Below are 7,398 nucleotides of genomic sequence, written 5' to 3' on the forward strand. Positions count from 1 at the left end.
AGTTCCTTTAGTGCAACCTTACCATCCTTGTGAGCTAAGGATGGGAGGGGTTTGGGGGAGTCATCAGCAGCCATTGCCTGGCCCTCCCTGGTGCTAGCTTTTGTGGAGAGGGAGCTTGGTCGCTGATCATATGATAGATGGTCAGTCTCTAGGGCAATGTCACTGTCCCTTGCCCTTGCCATTATTATTATTATTATTATTATTATTATTATCCAAGCCACAACCCTAGTTGGAAAAGCAAGATGCTACAAGCCCAGGGGCTCCAATAGGGAAAATGGCCCAGTGAGGAAAGGAAATAAGGAAATAAATAAATGAAGAGAACAAATTAACAATAAATCATTCTAAAAAAAAGTAACGTCAAAACATATATGTCATAATATATATAAACTATTAACAACGTCAAAAACAGATATGTCCTATATAAACTATAAAAAGACTCATGTCCGCCTGGTCAACAAAAAAGCATTTGCTGCAACTTTGAACTTTTGAAGTTCCACCGATTCAACAACCCGATTAGGAAGATCATTCCACATTCATGAGCGGATTTTAAAAACCCAGTGTCCATACCTTATCAGTCCTCATGGTAATTGTCCTGCATTTTCACCATACACATTACATGGTACACTAAAACGTAACGTTTTTATAATTAATCTCGGTATACTCTTCTACCTGTGCTTTAAATACCAATGAACCACATAATCCCACTATCAGAACCATACCACAACACCTCACTTGCATTCCCATCAAATCCCAGTGTCTTTTCTTTCTTCAACCCCTTAATTACCTTTCTTAAATCCTCATAATCACTTTGACGAGCAATCTCAACCTTACACCAACACTCTGCACACCTGCATCACTAAGCTCTGTCTCTCTTCTCTCCTTCACATTCAGTGTTCAAAATACTCCTTCCATCGACCCAGGCCTGTGTCTGGTGGTAGCGTCCTTGCCTGATGATTGCCAGACTGGGGTTCGAATCCAGCTCAAACTCGTTAGTTCATTTGGTCGCTGCAACCTCACCGTCCATGTGAGCTATAAATGGTGGGGTTTGCGGGAACCTATAGGTCTATCTGCCGAGTCATCAGCAGCCATTTCCTGGCCCTTCTTGGTCCTAGCTTGGGTGGAGAGGGGGCTCTAGGACATTGTCCTGCTTGGTAGGGCAATGTCACTGTCCCTTGCTTCTGTTATTCATGAGTGGCCTTTAAACCTTTAAACAGGTTCTCATTAGTTGCATCTTCGATTTTGAGACTTGAATGTTATCGACCTTTTTCTTTACAATTGTTAGAGAGGAGGAGAGAAGGACCAAGATAGACTTTGATAGATGTCATGGAAGAGTTACTGGAATATTCAGTATGTTTTGGAGGTCTGATGTGCTGTTAATGAGCCCTCTTCGTATGTGTATAATGCAATTGATAGTGCAGAGATTTCTTGCATATGGGATACATCTGTGATGAAAGCCGTTAAAATGTGAATGTAGCAGTAACTATTTCTTTATTAACTAGAGCCAACCCAGACATACACTATATATATATATATATATATATATAAAACAAAAAAAATCCAGCCGTTTCTAACAGGACAAAGGCCTCAGACATATCCTTATTCATGTCTGTTGCTTAGGCAGTTTCCGTCACCACGCTGGCTAGTGCGGACTGGTGATGGTGGGAGATTTTCTTGTGATCGCTCACAACAAATCCACCTAGTATGGGTGGCCCTGACTAGTACAGAATATATATATATATATATATATATATATATATATATATATATATATATATATGTGTGTGTGTGTGTGTGTGTGTGTGTGTGTGTATAACACTCTAGGCCACCCACTCAAAACTCGGTAAACGACATTCTCTGTACATTCACAATTACCTCAACGACGTATTTACTACCTCCTCCGAGGGACAGAACTATCTTAATGGCTTCTCGCTGGACAATTAGGATAGCCTCCACATTCTTGGCGCCATATTGGCACTCCCTTTCTTCACTTTTTTTTTTTTTTTTACTCTTTTCCTCTTTAGTAGTTGAATTACTTATTATATCCTAATACTCTTTATCTAAGGTATTCAGTGAGTTCTAAGAAAACTTAAAATCTTATGGAAAATTCTATTTAAGACGTACACAAATGGTAGATTTCAAAAATATCAGTGAAATTTAAACATCAAGAAATAAGTCTCATGGAAAACACAATAAGGTCAAGATAAAGCCCTTTTTTACCGTAGAATAAATGGAAATTATTCTAAGAAAATGGGCGTGGCCCTGACCGGGTCGCATGTGAAGATCTTAGCGACCCAAAACGTGTCGCAACCATGCACGCAGGACCGACCTACACACGAACACTATCAAAGCCAACACGCTACTGACATCCATGGCATTGGCTACAGTCTTTATATATAAACTTGATTCTCCTTGAAGCTCCGCCCCCTTTTTGACTCGATGTAAGTTCTTTCAGATTTTAGGTCTAGTAATTGGCGCCTCTTTGACAGATTATGCAATTAAAGTTTGATTTTAATTAAGGAAATAATTTACAGAATTTAGCTGCTTATTCATATTGAAGGAAATTAGGTTTCGTGGATCATATTATTAGCAGCAAACGCTAATTTAAAAGTAGAGGAAAGTTGCACCCGACAAGCCACCTGCACTTCATTTTATCATTATTACTATTAAATGCTAAGCTACAACCCTAGTTGGAAAACCAGGATGCTATAAGCCCAGGGGGCTCCAACAGGGCAAATAGCCTAGTGTGGAAAGGAAACAAGGAAAAATAAAATATTTTAAGAACCGTAACAACATTAAAATGAATATTTCCTATATAAACTATAAACACTTTAACAAAACAAGAGAAAGAGAAAGAAGATATAATAGTGTGCCCGAGTGTACCCTCAAGTAAGACAACTCTAATTCAAGACAGTGGAAGACCATGGTACAGAGGCTATAGCTACCCAAGACCAGAGAACAATGGTTTGATTTTGGAGTGTCCTTCTCCTAGAAGAGCGGCTTACCATAGCTAAAGAGTCTCTTCAACCCTTATCAAGAGGAAAGTAGCCACTGAATGAATACAGTGCAATAGTTAACCCCTTGAGAGATGAAAATTTGTTTTGTAATCTCAGTGTTGTCAGGTGTATGAGAACAGAGGAGTAAATATAAAAAAAAAACAGGCCAGACTATTGGGTGTATATGTAGGCAAAGGGAAAATGAACCGTAACCAGAGAGAAGGATCCAATGTAGTACTGCTTGGCCAGTCAAAGGACCCCATCCTTTGTAATTCTAATTTCGCTTAAAAAGACATTATATTTTGGCAGCTATTAATGTATTTATAACACATAAGCAATAGAATTATCTTGTGGTCAATGAAATAGCAGCACTTTTATTAACCTAATCTCAGGTCAGCTAAGTCACTAAGTGGAAACTTTAACTCTCGGACGAATCAGTTCACGTTCTCATTATTAATATTTGATATACGTAATTAAAAGTATCTATGACACTTGTAATCAGTGACTTTTCATATGATGACCCCAAAATTCAAATAGATTTTTAACTAATCTTGTGTGATTTCAAATATTTAAAATTCTGTCGATGAACATTATCGTGCATTTGGCAGGGCTGCCAAACTTATAACCAATCAGAGAACGATTTGAGAAACTGAGGTTTCCCGGTGTGTCACGTGACTCAAGTAACTCACGTTTCATAACTTTCATTAATTCATTCACGAGTGTCAGTCAGGCAGATCTTTCCTTAGGGTGAGGACGTGTGTTTGACTTACTGGCCTCGTATTTGATATCTGCTGAAATGGTGAGGAACAATATATGTTTTTTTTCTTTTTTTTTTTTAAATTCGTGCATAAATATTATTTAGCTAAACTTGGATGTGATAGTGTGAATTGATTGAAAAATGAGAAAACTATAAATGAGGTACAATATTGAAAGTTGCATTTATTTCTTTTACACACACACACACACACACATATATATATATATATATATATATATATATATATATATATATATATATATATATATATATATATACATATATATATATATATATATATATATATATATATATATATATATATGTGTGTGTGTGTGTGTGTGTGTGCGTTTGTGTGTGTGTACACCCTTTCTGAGCGGGCATACCCTAACGTGGTGAAAAGGTTTTTGTATCGCCATGATCAGGAAAGCTGTACTAGTCAGGGGTTTGCTGTAAGTGACCAGACTAAAGTGTTACACCATCACCAACTCAGTGGTCAGCGTGTTGACGAAAATGGCCAAACCCCATCCATTACTAAGGACATATCTAAGGCTTTTGTTCGACAATGGACTAGAAATGGCTCCATTTGTTGTTGTTATTTTATTGCCCCTAAAGGCACTAAACTTGAATGGTTTCCACTGAGAAGCCAAGCGTCAAACTAAGCTTCTTGACATTGAGTCTAGGTTTTAACTTTGGCCTAGTTTCTTTAGGCAACAACGTGATGTGTCATTTCTACTGTGAATTAATCGTATACTTAGCATAATTCGCCGTACATATTCCAAACGACCGATGCGTTGATACTGCTATTTCTAGCTATAAAAGTTGCTATTTATAGCCTCAAGTTTTACATTTTCACGTTAATTCAACACACTTTTTTTTTGGGGGGGGGTTAACTTTTCGTGTGAAAAAAAGCTTTGAATATACCATTATGCCTACTTTTTGTAAAACGGTAGTAATAATTTCTCATAATATATAGTTCACTATATATATATATATATATATATATATATATATATATATATATATATATATATCATCTTCATCATCATCATCATCACACGTTGCAAGTTAGCTGTAAAACAAAGGCTTCAGACACATCCTTCCAGTCCTGTCTGTTTATGGTCTCTGTGCCAGTCCACGCCAACAAACTTTCTTAGTTCGTCTATCCATCGTCTTCCCTTCCTTCCCCTGCTTCTTTTACAATCTCTAGGGCCCCATTGTGTTATTCATAACGTCTATCAGTTATCTGTCATTCTCATCAATGTTCTACCCATATCCATTACTTTTTCTGTTTCTTAGTGTTCTCCTCATCATTATTTTTCTATATATTTTTTTCCATAGATTTTTGAGCTGTAACTAACTTATGTTCCAAGGCTTTTATAAGACTCCAAGTTTCTGATGCATAAGCTATTTGCTGGTAGGAGCATCTGATTAAATACTATTCTTTTTAGAGAAAGTGGCATATTAATTTTCATAACCTTATTTTGTTTACCTAATCTCTCCATCCAAGGCTTATCCTCCTTTCAATTTTGGTCTTGTGTCCTTGGGAAACATAAGTACATATATTTATTAACTATCTCAAGAGGTTCTTCCCTAACCCTTATTTATTGTATCTACATTTTCATTGAACATTATCTTAGTTTTACTCATATTCATTTTCAGTCCCACATTTCTGCTTTCACTTTAAATTTTCCATCATTTTCTAAATCGATCTATGTCATTTGCAAATCTTAAGTAGTTAAGGTATTCCCCGTTAATGTTAATTCTTACGTTTACCCAATGTTAATTCTTAAATAATTCTAGACAAGCTGTGAATACTTTAGTAGAGATGAGGGTCTCCCAGTTTAACACCTTTCTTAGTTGGAATTTTTCTCACTATATGTAGTTTTAGGATTGCTCTATTTCCTGTATAGATATCTTCAAGTGTTCTAACATAAAATTCTTCTATTTCATGTTTTTGAAGGGCTTTCATTACTGCTGAGATTTTGACAGAATCAAAACAATTCTTCATCACCCAAGGGGTTACTGCACTGTAATTGTTCAGTGCCACTTTCCTCTTGGTAAGGGTAGAAGAGACTCTTTAGCTATGGTAAGCAGCTCTTCTAGGAGAAGGACACTCCAAAATCAAACCACTGTTCTCTAGTCTTGGGTAGTGCCATAGCCTCTGTACCATGGCCTTTCACTGTCTTGGGTTAGAGTTCTCTTGCTTGAGGGTACACTCGAGCACACTCTCCTATCTTATTTCTCTTCCTCTTGTTTTGTTAAAGTTTTTATAGTTTATATAGGAGATATTTATTGTTGTTACTCTTCTTAGACTATTTTTTTTTCCTTTTTTCCTTTCCGCACTGAGCTATTTTCCCTGTTGGAGCCCCTGGGCTTATAGCATACTGCTTTTCCAACTAGGGTTGTAGCTTAGTAAGTAATAATAATAATAATAAAAGCTTTCTCATAGTCTACAAATGCCATACATAGTGGTTTATCATACTTTGTTGATTTTCCATTAGCTGGTTAATTATGTGGATTTTGTCATTTGTTGAATACCCGCTTCTAAGTCCTGTCTGCTCTCTTGCTTGATTAAAGTCTAACTGTCATTTTGTTCGGTGTAACATGATCTTTGTAAATAATTTATAAATTACTAGGAGTAAACCTATTTTTCAGGTCTTTTGTAGATTAGTATAATGATAAAGATTTGCCTTAGGTATGTATGTGTGTATATATATATATATATATATATATATATATATATATATATATATATACACATATATATATATATGTGTGTGTGTGTATATATATATATATATATATATATATATATATATATATATTTATATATATATATATTATATCCCCAGTATTCTAGGAGTGTACTTTCTTCATCGATGAAAACAAATTATTTTCGATTTAATAATGCAGAAAATTTCAACTGCACCCCCCCCCTCTCCTGGTAATATATATATATATATATATATATATATATATATATATATATATATATATATATATATATATATATATATATATATATATATCAACGTCAGATGTAAATATCAGTATCATTGGTTATTTATACTTAATGATCTGTTGATGTGCATATTCCAATTGCTAAATTAAGCTCTTTTGTTTACTTTGCTGATTTTATTTCGATATGACCTTTTTAAGGAGATTAAATCATGTGTTGAAACACTTGTCAAGTGACAATGTTATTATTATTACTAGCTAAGCTACAACCCTAGTTTGGAAAAGCGAGATGCTATAAGGGCTCCAACAGGGAAAAATGTCTTTTGTTCTGTTCAGTGACTGGGGCAAAGCTCGTATCTATTGAAAGTGGAAATTTAAATGGAATTATAATGTAATTTGGTTGCCTCGATTTCTTTTCAATATCATGTGTATTATTGAAATGTGATATAATTATTATTATTATTATTATTATCATTATTATTATTATTATCAAACTATAACCCTAGTTGGAAAAGCAGGATGCTATTAGCCCAGGGCCCCAACAGGGAAAATAGCCCAGTGAGGATAGGAAACAAGGAAAAATAAAATATTTCTAGAACAGCAACATCATTGAAATTAATATTTCCTAAATAAACTATAAAAAAATTTACCAAAACAAGAGGAAGAGAAATAAGGCTAAGATAGAAT

General features: G+C 35.0%; 1 long non-coding RNA gene across 2 annotated transcripts in view; it reads left to right on the plus strand.

Moving 5' to 3' along the window:
* Positions 1–7,398, plus strand: part of LOC137656103 (uncharacterized) — a 59,926-nt gene that overhangs the window by 47,703 nt on the left and 4,825 nt on the right. Inside the window, exon 1 of one of the 2 annotated variants that reach the window (XR_011046941.1) lies at positions 3,713–3,792. The exons of the other annotated variant lie outside the window; for it this stretch is intronic. This is a non-coding gene — a long non-coding RNA (uncharacterized lncRNA). Of the gene's footprint in view, positions 1–3,712; positions 3,793–7,398 lie in introns of those variants that run through there. 2 annotated transcript variants of the gene reach the window in all.

This window comes from Palaemon carinicauda, chromosome 17 (genome assembly GCF_036898095.1).
Source record: "Palaemon carinicauda isolate YSFRI2023 chromosome 17, ASM3689809v2, whole genome shotgun sequence".
NCBI lineage: Eukaryota > Metazoa > Arthropoda > Malacostraca > Decapoda > Palaemonidae > Palaemon > Palaemon carinicauda.